General features: G+C 37.5%; 1 pseudogene across 1 annotated transcript; it reads left to right on the forward strand.

Annotated features, from left to right (window-relative positions):
- Positions 1-5,000: 5,000 nt before the first annotated feature.
- LOC143611988 (glycine--tRNA ligase, mitochondrial 1-like) lies at positions 5,001-12,974 on the forward strand (annotated as a pseudogene). Its single transcript, XR_013149876.1, has 9 exons — positions 5,001-5,411; positions 6,774-7,156; positions 7,252-7,369; positions 7,717-7,911; positions 8,002-8,226; positions 8,305-8,364; positions 8,442-8,522; positions 9,021-9,426; positions 12,215-12,974. The product of XR_013149876.1 is annotated as a glycine--tRNA ligase, mitochondrial 1-like (transcript).
- The last annotated feature ends 1,294 nt before the right edge of the window (positions 12,975-14,268 follow it).

Here is a 14,268-nt window from a genome sequence, read left to right on the forward strand (position 1 = left end):
TGGATAATGATAGGATGTATAATGAGAAACAAAGAAATGAGGGGGACATGGATTATCTTTTCCATGTGGGACAAGTTTTTGGTACAAAAGCAGAGGTGAAGGATATGATCAAGGCACATGCAGTTGAAACAAGAAGACAAATTAGGATAAGAAAAGATGATTTGGTAAGGGTCAGGGCTGTGTGTGAAGGAGATATGGAAGTGCAGGGGGGTGGATCTAGCAGTGCTAATAAAGATGAGGGACCAGTCCAGAAAAGTATTGGGGGTAGGGGAAAAAGGAAAGACCCACTTGCTATTAGATGCCCTTGGTTACTGTTGTTGTCATACCAAAAGAGAACAGCTTCATGGAAAATTACAAGGTTGATAAATGAACATAAATGCCTTCAATCTAGGGAAATTTATGCTTGCACAGCCGGGTTCCTCTCAAACCATTTGGTTACTGATCTTCAAGATGACCCAAAGCTGAAAGTTAAATCCATCAAAGAAAGGTTTCAAAGGAGGTTTGAAGTTGGTGTGTCTGAGATGAAAGCTTATAGGGCAAAGATGTTGGCCAGGGAACATATAATTGGAAATTTCAAAGGCCAATATGGGTTATTGAGGGATTATATTGAAGAGTTGAAGAGGACTAATCCAGATACAACAGTGAAGCTTGAATTAGAAGAATGCTCAGATCCAACATCTGAGACAAGACAATTCAAGAGGATATACATCTGTTTGGGGTCTTTGAAAAAGGGGTTCAAAGCAATAGGTAGGGATCTGTTGGGACTGGATGGGGCTTTCCTTAAAAGTGCTTGGCCTGGTCAACTTTTAACAGCAGTTGCTCTAGATCCAAACAATGGATACTACCCTGTTGCATATGCTGTAGTTGAAGCTGAAACATTGAACTCTTGGGAATGGTTCTTGGAATGCCTTGGTGATGACTTGGATATAAACAACAGATCCAAGTTTACCTTTATGAGTGACAGGCAAAAGGGTCTTATACAGGCTGTAGATAAGTTGTTTCCTTCTGCAGAGCATAGGTTTTGTGTGAGGCACATTGAAGATAACCTAAGAACACTCTTTAAAGGAAAGCTTTTAAGGGATGCTCTTTGGAAGCTGGCTAGATGTACATCACCTACACAATATGAGAGAGAGATGAACAACCTAAAAAACTTGAACAAAAGGTGTCATCTTTGGGTATCTAAGATCCCACCAGAAACATGGTCAAGGTCACACTTCTCTGGTAAGTTTTTAATTTTGTATCCTTTATTCTCTCATAACTTTCAAGTTTTGTCCTTTATCTTTTGTGTTTTGTTATAATAGGTAGAGCAATGTCTGATGTGTTGACCAACAACATGTGTGAATGTTTCAATTCAAAGCTGGTAGATGGAAGGGACAAGCCTATTATCACATTGCTGGAATACATCAGAGAATATGTGATGAGGAAGATTGTTACTGTGTTGAAGGTAATTGATAGGTCATCAGGGTTACTAACACCATATGCTACACAAATTATGGAGTCAGTGAAGAAGGAAGCAAGCAGGTGAGTTGTATGTGAATATTTACTTGTCTTGTAAATGATGTGAATGGTTTACATATTTGGATGATAGGTACTCTGTGCATTGGAACGGTGAGGATCATTATCAGGTAACAGGTCCATATGGTGATCAGTGTGTAGTGAACATGAGCACAAGTACATGTGCATGTAGGAGATGGGAGATAACTGGGATACCTTGTAGACATGTGGTGGCATGTATTTGGTTGAAGGGTGCACATGACAGATCTGTTGGCAGGCCAGAAACATTTGTCAAACCAATTTACACAATGGATAGGTGGAAGGCAGTGTATAGCTACAAGGTGTATCCCATCAATGGTATGAGTATGTGGCCCACATCACAAGTCCCAATCCAGATCACAGCTCCTAAATTAAAAAAGCAAACTGGAAGGCCAAAGAAATCAAGGAAAAAGTCAGCAGTGGAAAGGGAAGATGGTGGTTCAAGGAAAAAGTCAAAGGTTGATGCAAAGGGCAAGGGAAAGGCTGTGGAGGGTGAAGGCCAGAAAGTGAAGGCAGTGAGAAAGACAAAGCCAAAAGGATCAAACACTTGTGGGACATGTGGTCAAAAGGGTCACAACAAGAGATCATGCATGAAAAATTTTGCAGATTAATGTGCCTACTGTTTGACTGTTTTTGTAGTTTTTATGACTTTATGGTATGGATATTTTTATGACTGTTTTTGCAGATTAAGTTGTTAGACTTTTTTTGAAGTTTTTCATGGTATGTATTAAGTTGTTATGGATGTATTAAGTTTTTCATGTAATGGTTTGGCAGTTTTTACTTATTTGCAGATTGTGCATGATGTGCAGATAGATGGATGTGTAGATAGATAGTGCACAATGTGCAGATAGATGGATGTGTAGATAGATAGTGCACAATGTGCTAGATAGATAGTGCACAATGTGCAGATAGATGGATGTGTAGATAGATAGTGCACAATGTGCAGATTGTGCATGATGTGCAGATAGATGGATGTGCAGATTGCAGATTGTGCATGATGTGCAGATAGATGGATGTGCAGATTGTGTATGATGTGCAGATTGTGCATAATGTGCAGATTCTGCATAATGTGTAGATTGTGCATAATGTGTAGATAGTGCACAATGTGCAGATTGTGCATCATGTGTAGATAGTGCACAATGTGCAGATTGTGTATTCAATCCATCCAAAAGTCCAAAATAAACTAACCAAAGATTCAAAATAAACTGATGATACATTGCTTAAAAGGGATCCAAAATTACATCCAAAATAAAGTCAAAATACATAATACTTAAACTGCATAAAGTCCTAAATTAACTAATAAAGTCAAAATACAAATAGTCAACAACTTCAAATTCAGTCAACTAGTTACATTTTCATTGCAATTACAATTGCAATGAAAATGATCCAACTAATGACCAATCTGTTCTTCATCTTCCTTGCTTGTTCTTTATAACTCTCTAAACTTTGTTCAACCTTGTTTTTCGACTTCAATAAGCCCGGGATAATCTCCAATGCCCGTTCACACATTGGTGGGTCACGCCATCCAAGAAAGGGGCAATCCGATGTCTGGAAAAGAGGAGAAACATGAAGTATAAACAATTGACTGGAACTTAAATCGAATTACACACTTACCATGTCCGGACAAGAGAAAAACCGACGACCTGGATTTCTATCAGTCCATGAAGTTCGAACAACTGCTACCTTGCCACAAACACAGTAAGCCATCATCAATTGAGCCCTGGTATTTGAATTTCGCATCGAGCCCTAATTGATTGAAGCCCTAATTGAGTCGCGTCGGACACGAGCCCTAATTGAAGCCCTGATTGAAGCCCTAATTGAGTCGCGTCGCCGGAGAATTGAATCGATTGAAGGACACACTGATGGAAAAGAGGGGGAAGAGTGATACAGAGGCTTAGTTGCAGAGATATAAGAAAGGACAAAAGTACCCTCACATGCGACTCACGTGATGGGATTTAACTGACTTTTTCTAACCCAGTTAGCGTAAAGGACAAAACTTGTAGGAAAAAAAAGTTTAAAGTACACCGCCTGCAAGGAAACTTAGAAAAGGACACGAACCGAAATTTGGCTTATTTTAAAGGACAAAATTTGTAATTCTGTCAAAAATAATTGAAAAGCATAAAGCTCAAGCTCTCCACATCATCTTTTGTTGCCAAATGGATATAGGGCCCGCTAATGCGTAGAATCTATGGATCGTGGGGGACAAAGACTTCTTGTTATTATGATATATTAAAATAACGGTTATGTTTTTGAAAATGGAAGCAATTAGTGAATGATAGAATTGACCCAACAACCACTACATCCTATAGTCACAAAAATCATAATACAAGGGTCGGTATAACCATAAAATGTCCCCATTAATATTCTATAGATAAGATTTATACTATTATAGATAGATATATCATACATGTGACTTTTAGTTTATGATATTATTCTAGATTCTAGATAGTGTTAAAGTTGTAGTAGTTAAGTTTAATTCTCTACTTATTAATCATGGTATATTTGGCTATGTGCATCTCATTTTACTTATCAGATTAAGATAGATACATACCATCTTTTCTCTTTAAATTTTTAACGTCAACCTTCTTCTCTCTTTCAATTTCCCTTAGTCAAGTACTTTTTATGTATATACGCTTCCAAGCCCTATTATGTACATAACCGATCAAACTCACCTACTCGGCTAATTTAAACAACGTTAGAAACCTCATGCACCTTTACGTCCTGTATGAATTGTTGGTGGTAACAACTAATTCGGTAGATGTTATGTTATTGATTATATGTTTAATCGTTAATTTATCATGTTTATTCTAAAGTCATCCATTGTTACACATACTTGGTTTATCATGTTATTTGTCTTCACTTTACTCTCTGTTTCTTCAGCGTTTCTAACATCGATCGCACATTATACACACACACACACAAGCTGTGAACTTCCGTTTCATGAATTTGACACAAAACTTTAAGATATTCATCTTTTGGCACCTCAACTTTACTTGCAAACTTTGATTTATCCATCAACTTCAATAATAAAACCTTCGCCACAAAATTTACAGCATAAAAGAACCAAACCGATATCAACCAACTTCCCGTCACGTACCTACCACGACATGCGGTAGCCTTCGAACATATAATGCATTTAACATGCTCCACCACCGGGACCAGCACAACACACGAGTAAAAAGCACTTGTTGCTTCTCATCTTCTTTTGATTATGTAAGTTGTAACAATAATATTTGTTAACTATAATATTTGTTAATGCAATAAAATAGGTGCACAAAGCAAGTATTTTAACAAAAGTAAAGAACCGGGTCGGGTAGAAATCGGTTCCGAAAACAGTCAAACATTTGACCAGATTTTTTCGGGTTTTTTATTCGAGTTTCGCGTGGAGACATGTCGGGTTTTGACCCGGTACAATTTATTGAGAAACCGAAACTCAGTCCGTACCCGCGGAATAAACCCATAACCATAAAACCCTAACCGTCGTCACTCTCTCTCCATTTCCAACCACCACCGAGGACTCACTCCGACGAGCACTCGCCGCCAAGCAATCCACCATCGATGCCGGCGGCACCGCCATACGCCATCTGAAATCCTCCGGCGCACCGAAATCTGAGATTGACGAAGCCGTGAAAGCATTAAACGCGTTAAAGCTCGAAAAGACGTCAATTGAGAATCAACTCAAGGCTTCCATTTCCGGTCACACTATTAACGGTTCCGGTATTAGCAGAGATGAGTTCCGTCAAGCGGTTGTTAATACTCTGGAACGGCGGTTGTTTTACATTCCGGCGTTTAAAATATATAGAGGTGTTGCTGGTTTGTATGATTACGGTCCTCCGGGCTGTGCCGTTAAGGCTAATGTCCTTGCTTTCTGGCGTCAGGTATGTAATTATTGTTAACTGTATTTAATTTGTGAAATGAAACTGTCTATTGATTATTATTATTATTATTATTGTAAAATGTGATTTGTGAAATTAGGATATGATCAATTACGATAGACAGATAATGCCGAAAAATATCGGATATAGGTCAGGGATTGATATTTGATATATCGGTTATTTTAATATCATGCAGAATTTATATGTATAGTAAATTAACATAACAATTCAGTATACTCTCCTACCATTAACAATTTAATCTTTTGCAACTTGCAAAACGCGTAACAAACAATTGTAGCAAGTAGCCAGTAGGAACTGATTAAGACTTAAATCACTAACATTAAGCACTAAATGTTGACAATTAAGACTTAAAAAACTTATATCGGGAAAATCGGTGGTGTATCGATCCAATATCGGTCAATATCATCGGTATTGTCGGTACCAATATTTTGATTGATATTGACTGCATAGATGATTAGTCATACATATCAATTTGGGTAAATTTGACATCTAGAATAAAAATGTAGGCTAAATGGTTGTGGAAATTTGGGGTAAGGAGTGGGCTGCTTATAAATTTTGCAGCCTAAATGTGTTCACTAATTCATTCTGAACCTGATTTTATTTTTATTTTTAGCTCTAAAAGTTGTCTACTGTTAAGGTGTACAAAAGTTTTATTAGTGTACACTGTACAGTTAGGGTGTGCATGGTTTGGCTTGTGGGTCGGTTTTGGCTAAAACCGAATTAAAAACTGATACTTTGGTTTTTGATCTTTTGAAAAGTGAAAACCATTTGGTTTCGGTTGTTCTGGTTTTGCCATTGGCTAAAACAATGAATTTGGGCCTAAATTATTTCGTTTATTAATTACTAATTGATTATTATACATTTGGGCTATAATAGCCGAGTTACATATTTATTTAATTTTATAAATTACTTAAATTATAAAATGAAAATTTATAAATTCAGTTCGGTTTTTTCGGTTTTTATTACATGCAAAACCAACACCAAACGTAAGTTCGATTTTTTACGAAAACATAAAGCTTAACCTTTGGTTTTTGTTTTGGTTCGGCTTTCTTTGCTTGCTTTTTTTTCTGAGTTGGATAACTTTTTTCGGTTTCATGCACACCCCTAACTGTACAACATTACAACTACTAGAGTCATCATGGATTTTGATTAAGAAGTATAATAAATTGTTTTTTCTTTGTCATTGATGAATAAAATACTACATGAGTTGAATATTTGGATAAAATTCCTGTATATTTTTTTTTTATATTTTGTGTTTGAAAGATCTGAGTGCATAGTAAAGATTTCTATCTTTAGGAGATGTTACATATAGGTACCTAAAATTGTTGTTTAACGTTTTGTCAGCATTTTGTGTTGGAAGAGGATATGCTAGAAGTTGACTGTCCGTGTGTGACCCCTGAGGTAGTCTTGAAAGCTTCTGGTCATGTTGAAAAGTTTACCGACCTTATGGTTAAAGATGAGAAGACTGGTAATTGTTACAGAGCTGATCACTTGCTTAAAGATTTCTGTAAGGATAAGCTTGAGAGTGATCTGACTATGAGTGCTGACAAGGCGGCTGAATTCAAGCACGTTCTTGCGGTTCTTGATGATCTTTCTGGTGAACAACTTGGTGCGAAGATCAAGGAATATGGTATAGTGGCACCAGATACTAAGAATCCTCTTTCAGATCCTTATCCATTTAACCTTATGTTTCAGACTCAAATTGGTCCATCTGGTGCGAGCACCGGGTCAGTGATGTTTTGTTACAACTCATATTTGTGACAACTTTACTTTTTTGCACATTTTTAACTTTGTGCGACACTTTTTCTTTGGTATTATTCAGGTACATGCGCCCTGAAACAGCACAAGGTATATTTGTTAACTTTAGAGACCTATACTATTACAATGGGAACAAGCTTCCTTTTGCTGCTGCTCAAATTGGCCAAGCTTTCAGAAACGAGGTCATTTGCTATCTTGAGAACTTGATTCCAGATTTTTGTTTTTCTAAATTGATTATTTGGAAGTTGATGTTCTTGTAGCTTGCATCATCTTTCTATCTTATATTCTTATGCAATGAGAAATGCTACAATTACACATTCTTTACAACATTTGAGATTCAAATACATGTGGACCATCATTTTCTTTTCATTTGGTTTGGTTTGTAAAAAGTACGGAAGTGTAGTATTTTGTCATGTGCAATATTATTCTGTCTATTTCGTCTTCACTATATCATCTACTACTTATTCAAACTTTTGAAATGCTTTTAAAGTAATATGTTGGAAGTTAACTTATGTTTTGATCTTTTCAGATATCTCCTAGACAAGGTCTTCTACGTGTCCGCGAATTTACCCTTGCGGAAATAGAGCACTTTGTGGACCCTGATGACAAATCACATCCAAAGTATTCTGAAGTTTCAGACCTTGAATTTCTCATGTTTCCAAGGGATGAACAAATGTCAGCGCAGTCTGCAAAAAAACTTCGTCTCGGTGAAGCGGTTTCTAAGGTTACTTTTCCCATCTATTCAATGTTAACTCTTTTTTTAACATAATGCCGTATAAACATATTTTATATGAAATTGTTCAACTTTCTACAGGGAATTGTTAATAATCAAACACTTGCATACTTCATTGGGAGAGTTTATCAGTTTTTGACACGGTTAGGTATTGATAAAAAACGGTTGCGGTTCAGGCAGCATCTTCCAAATGAGATGGCTCGCTATGCTGCAGATTGTTGGGATGCTGAAATCGAGTCTTCTTATGGTTGGATTGAGTGTGTTGGGATTGCTGATAGATCTGCATATGACCTGCGTGCACACACAGTAAGTAGCTTATTATTATGTTTTTGAATTTAGTTACTTAAATGCACCTTTTGTTTATAAACTACATTCTTTATATAGGACAAAAGTGGTGTAGCTCTTGTTGCTCAAGAGAAATTTGCAGAACCAAAAGAAGTGGAGGTAACTACTGTACTTGTTATTTCACCTGTTTAGTTTTTTATAATTGAGGCGGGTGCTAATATTTGGTGTTTTTTTAGAAACTGGTTATTACACCTGTTAAGAAGGAACTTGGCCTTGCATTCAAGGGTAGTCAAAAGATGGTGGTTGAAGCACTCGAAGTAAAGCAATTCATCTTTTAGATCACTTCTTGCAGAATCAATAACTGGAAAGTCAGTAAACTGTATGGTTGTTAACTGTCACTTTTGTTGAGATAAAAAGTTACATTAACTTATTATAAAAGAATTATCCATAGCACAGTTTTTTAACCATATATAGCACATTATAAGTATTTGTATATTAGTTAAAAGTATGTCCAAAACTAAATCTGTCAAAATTTATTTTATTAGTTTTTGTTATGTCTTAAAGATGTTTGAAAAATAAAGTACAAACTTAAACTGGTTAAACCGTCAACCTGCAAATTTGACAGGTCAACCGAAGCACGGTCCATTTAGCTAAACGTGTCTGACCGAACTGATCTGAACCCATTTAAACTAATCCCACAACTTCAATTTTCTTGTCAGATTTGTGTCATGTCAGAATGTCAATATCGTGTTACCAACTCGCTTTTTTGGCCAAATCCTAGTTAAGTTTGAGGATTTAACTTGTGGTTTTTTTAGGCGATGAACTAAAAAGAGGCTATGGATATGAAGGCTGCTTTAGAAACCAAAGGGGAGGTTGAATTTGAAGTTTGTACTCTTCAAAAAACAGTTAAAATAAAGAAAAACATGGTGACAATTGCAAAAGAAATAAAGAAGGAACACCAAAGAGTTTTTACACCTTCTGTGATTGAACCATCTTTTGGCATTGGACGAATTATTTATTGTCTCTATGAACACTGTTTTTACATGAGACCAAGCAAAGCTGGAGATGAACAGTTGAATGTTTTCCGGTTCCCCTCTCTTGTGCCCCCCATAAAATGCACTGTTTTCCCATTAGTTCAAAATCAGAAATACGAGGAAGTCGCCAAACAGATTTCTAGATCTTTGACCGCAGCCGGAATTTCAAACAAGAAAGATATAACAGGTATGTGTTGGGTTATGAAGGCCTTTGGGCCGGTTTTATTAGAAGGCCCGGTTTTGGCTCCTAATTATGTTTAACCCTAATCTTGTTTATTATATATATCCCATCATGTAATTGTAATCTTGGTTCTGAGCTAATAAGAAAACCTAGTTGCAGCCCGTGGACGTAGGTCCCCTCGCGGGGACCGAACCACGTTAAATTCTTGTGTCGTTTATATTTTCGTTTATGTGTGTTTATCGTTGTGCATGTGTGTGCTGTTTCGCTTCCGCGCGCCGCTTTGTTCCTAACAAGTGGTATCAGAGCTTTGGCTCGTTGTTTACACACGGTTTTGCACGGGTATCGATCGAAAAAAAAAAAAAAAAAAGGTAGAAGAGGCTGGTTTGAGAAGGGCTGCTACAGTGCCGCCGCTACAGTGCCGCGGTGAACAGTATCCGGCATGAACAGTGTTTCCGGCCGTGAACAGTGATTCCGGCGGTGAACAGTATTGTCAGAGATCTTCGTTTTTCTGGTTAACAGGGCTGTTCGGGGCTGTTTTTCAGGGCTGTTTGGGACGGTTTTCCGGGTGATTTTGCAATTAGAATTCCTGTTTTGGACTTCTTGGAGTTGCAGGTTTCACTCGGGCGTTGCAGGTGAAGCACCGGGTCGGGTGTTTCGGGTTTTAGGGTTTTTCTTTGGAGGTTGCTCGGCTTCAGGGAACCGGGTTTTGTGAAGACCATTTAGGTTCGGGTTCAGATTTGTTTGCAAGAGATTAGTCTGAGTACTGGTGATGGATAAACTTGGAGAAAATGGAACCAGCGGGTGTGCTGGTGACGGCATAAGTGAAAAAAAAATGAGGTTAGTGGCAAGTCATGTAAACTATTGCTCGTTTGGATGATCTTTCGGTTAGGGTTTGAGTTAACTGATCGTGTGTACGGTCATAGAACCCTTGGTACCCGCTTGATTTTATGAAAGTTCTACTGTTGTTATAGCTGTTTGCCTGTTAGCTGGTTCGAAACTGTGATTATTACTTCTTGTTCGTTTGGAATTGTGAAGTTATATCTTGTTTGGTGGTGATCAGTGGTACACCATTTGAGAGGTTCATAATCTCGTGTTGGGTAAAGTTATTTGCCGGGATAGTACGAGTGGGGTTCATCTCATGGAGTGTTGGTGTGGCATGGGTTGGGATAACAGAAACAGTGGGAGCTGGGCATAGTCGACTTGTTAGGTTGCGTAGAGGTGAGACATTTTAAGGGTCGATGTCGAAAGGTTTGGAATTCTGCTTTTGAGAATGTATCTGGGGTTGATGCATTGGGACTCAGTGAAAGCGGTGACGACTCTTGGGTTCAAGATTATGGTATGCTTTATTTCTTGTTACTCACTTCAATGAAGCATTGTTGAATCTTTTAGTTAAAGACTTTGGAAGATACGGTCTCTGTATCGTCGGAAGAAGTGAACCAACTTTCGAGTTATAAAGTCTTGGCTCGCTGAATCAGGTAGAGCTAAGGGGTTTCAGTTTGCAGACATGAAGCCTGGAGCCACAGTGATGTTAGCTTGAGCGTATTCGGAGGTCTGAACATGTTCGGGGTTTTGGTAACAGTGGGAGCACGCGGTGTGTTCTAGGTTTATTTCCAAAGGGACGTTGAGTTCGGAAGACTGGGAAATCCGAATGTGAAAATCTCTCCTGGTATAGTCTGCTGATTTGGAGAGTGTTTATCCTCTGGAAGTCTTTGAAGCCGGTTGTGTGAGTAAGTGAGGGTCGGTTAAGATTGAGGATGAGTCATTGGCGAGTTTTGTCATGGCTGGGTCTGGGATGACCGGATTGGAGTTCTCGGGAGCTTCAATAGGCCTTTCAGGTAACTGATGAGAAGGGCGGATGCAACCAGGGTGTGGATTGGTAGAAATCTTAGTTTGTTCCTAGAGAACTGGAGGCTTGGAGAACTTCTTTTGTTGAAGTTTTAGCTTGTTCTTGGAACTGGAGGCTTGGTAGATTTCTATTACTGAAGATTACTAGAGTTACTGGATGAATGAGATTGTTATATTTACTTGGATGGCAGGCTGGAATTTATCGCAAGGCCTTCAAGTGGGAGATTGTTGGGTTATGAAGGCCTTTGGGCCGGTTTTATTAGAAGGCCCGGTTTTGGCTCCTAATTATGTTTAACCCTAATCTTGTTTATTATATATATCCCATCATGTAATTGTAATCTTGGTTCTGAGCTAATAAGAAAACCTAGTTGCAGCCCGTGGACGTAGGTCCCCTCGCGGGGACCGAACCACGTTAAATTCTTGTGTCGTTTATATTTTCGTTTATGTGTGTTTATCGTTGTGCATGTGTGTGCTGTTTCGCTTCCGCGCGCCGCTTTGTTCCTAACAGTATGCCATTAAGTTTGTAAGATTTTAGCCTTTTTGTTTTTTTATGCATTGGTATCTTAAATCAGGGGTGTGCAAAAAAAAATCAGAAACCAAACCCGAATTATTTGAAATACCTAATCTGAAAGTTCGGATATCCGAATTTACGGGTTCACATAGTAATTTTAGAATGTTTCGGATATTTTGATATGGAAATTATGCGATTATTTTTTTAATTTATTAAATAATATATATTATAACTCTAATGGTGTTAATTGGTTGGACTTGATTGCAACGATAATGAAAGACCAGGGACTGAAATAACAATTTTTAAACTATTTTTGACAAACGGCTCAGACGAGAAAACCGCAATTTACTTTACTTAATATCTTATTATTACAACTCCAAACAATAGAATGTAAAATGTGAACAGGACCCTAATATGTTAGCGTGTCACCATTTGTAGGTACATCAATCGGGAAAAGATACGCAAGAACAGATGAACTTGGTGTGCCATATGCTGTAACTGTGGATTCCACGTCATCTGTGACAATTCGTGAGCGTGACAGCAAGGATCAAATCCGTGTGAAGGTGGATGAGGTGGCAGCAGTGATAAAGGACGTATCTGAGGAGCGGTGCAAATGGGCTGATATTTTGCAGAAATACCCTACTCACACTTCAGCTTCTGCAGATGAGTGAAACTAATCCGATTTATTAAGTAAATTCCAATTTTTTTTGCTCTTAATACACAACATATTGATTTTTCAACGTTGTCTTTTAAAACGAACATTTAGTTTTTTTTTTTCTTTTTGGTCATTTTTGAGCAAGACTTGCGTTTAAATGTTTTAGAATGTTATTAATTCAGGCGTTTTTTGTGGGTCCTATTTATAATCAAGTCTTTATTTATACATAAATTCTATAGATGATGCACAAATTGGCCGTATGTTGGTTTGGTTTGGATCAGTGTTTGTTTATTTATTTATGGGCCGAGGCTGGGACTTGTGAGGTTTATGACTAGGGATGTAACCGCACCGGCCAGGGTCTTGTTCATGATCGTTCGTTAAGCTTTTATCGGACAAATGAATGGTTTACGAACTCTCAAGGAACGGAATTTTTTATTTGTGTTCGTTCATTAAAGAAATCAACTTGATTTTGTTAATCGATAATGGTCATTGTCAAAGGTTTGGTCCGGCGACCAAGTTTGTGTTGGGTGTTTTTCTTATTATTAATTCATATGTTAATTTACATTAAAACTAGTGATACCTTCAAATTTGTTTTGCTTCCACGGAATGGTGGTTGGAATTATCATTTGAAAAATTACAAAGCGGGAAGTCGATAAGATTGTAACCAGGGCTTTGTTTGACTACCTTATCCAATGGCTGGTCATGAGCCGAGATAGGGTCATGTCGTGCTTGAAGTCGTCTATTGACTTTGGCTTGAAAGTATACAAAGTGTTTTCGAGCGAATATTTTTTAGTTTCTTTTGTACGAATCATTCTTGGTTTTAAAATGTATGGGATGCAGTTCAAAAGCCATGCCCGGACAGTAACTGAAACGAGTCTTGGTTTTCATTCTTGGTTTTATTGATGTGGCCTGATGCGGTCTTAAGCGTGAAGTGGCATTTTTATGCAGTTGATAGAAGTTGGACATATCGGACAGTAACTGAAACGGGTCTTGGTTTTCAAATCTGATTGAACAAATATGGCAATTGGTTTGAGCAATGAATTTTGAGAATTTTAGCAATTTATAGATTATTTGTTGAACAAATCTGATCAGAGTTGACGAGTCATGATAATATCTTTTAAGGTTAACATGTTTAAACATTATCTATAATTAACTGTTATTGATTATTGATAAAATATGATCCTCGTCCTTATTACACGTCGGCTTTTGAGATCAACACACATCGATCAAAACGCCTTTTCACTTAATTATAATATTTTGCTTTAGATTCTAAAATTTATCTTTTAACATGCCAAACTTTTATGTAATTGTTGGTGTTATGAATTATCAAGAGGATATATGTAAAACCCCTCAGTTTTTATATATGTTATGCACTTCGCAGTACCTTTTCCCATGCCACCAAATAATGATAATTTACTCAAATTTGAAGTTATCAACCCCAAATTAACAATAATCATGGCAAGCATTGTCAGCCAAGTGAACATACCCATCAACTCTCAAGTCTCAACTGATCAATCTTTTTTGAATGCATGTTGATTGATGACCGAACAAGTGTGGACATTGATACATTTCTTCAACGGATCGTTTTGACATGTACTACTTTTAAAAAAACGTCATGACTTGTTGATCCCCCTTGCTTGTTTGCCAAATATTCATATACTGAATAGTGTTTTGACAACACACATTTGTGTCACTTGGGTCTCACAATTCTACATATACATTGTGTTTCTGGGTCACATATACCAATGCTAGAGGTAAATGATTCGAGCTCAGCTTGTTTTAATCTCGGCTAGGCTCGCGAAAATATTTGTCAACTCGTCTATATTATATATATTAT

The sequence above is a fragment of the Bidens hawaiensis genome, unplaced genomic scaffold, assembly GCF_021521415.1.
Source record: "Bidens hawaiensis isolate Kalapana, Puna unplaced genomic scaffold, B.hawaiensis_p1.1 tig00032863_1, whole genome shotgun sequence".
NCBI classification, from domain to species: domain Eukaryota; kingdom Viridiplantae; phylum Streptophyta; class Magnoliopsida; order Asterales; family Asteraceae; genus Bidens; species Bidens hawaiensis.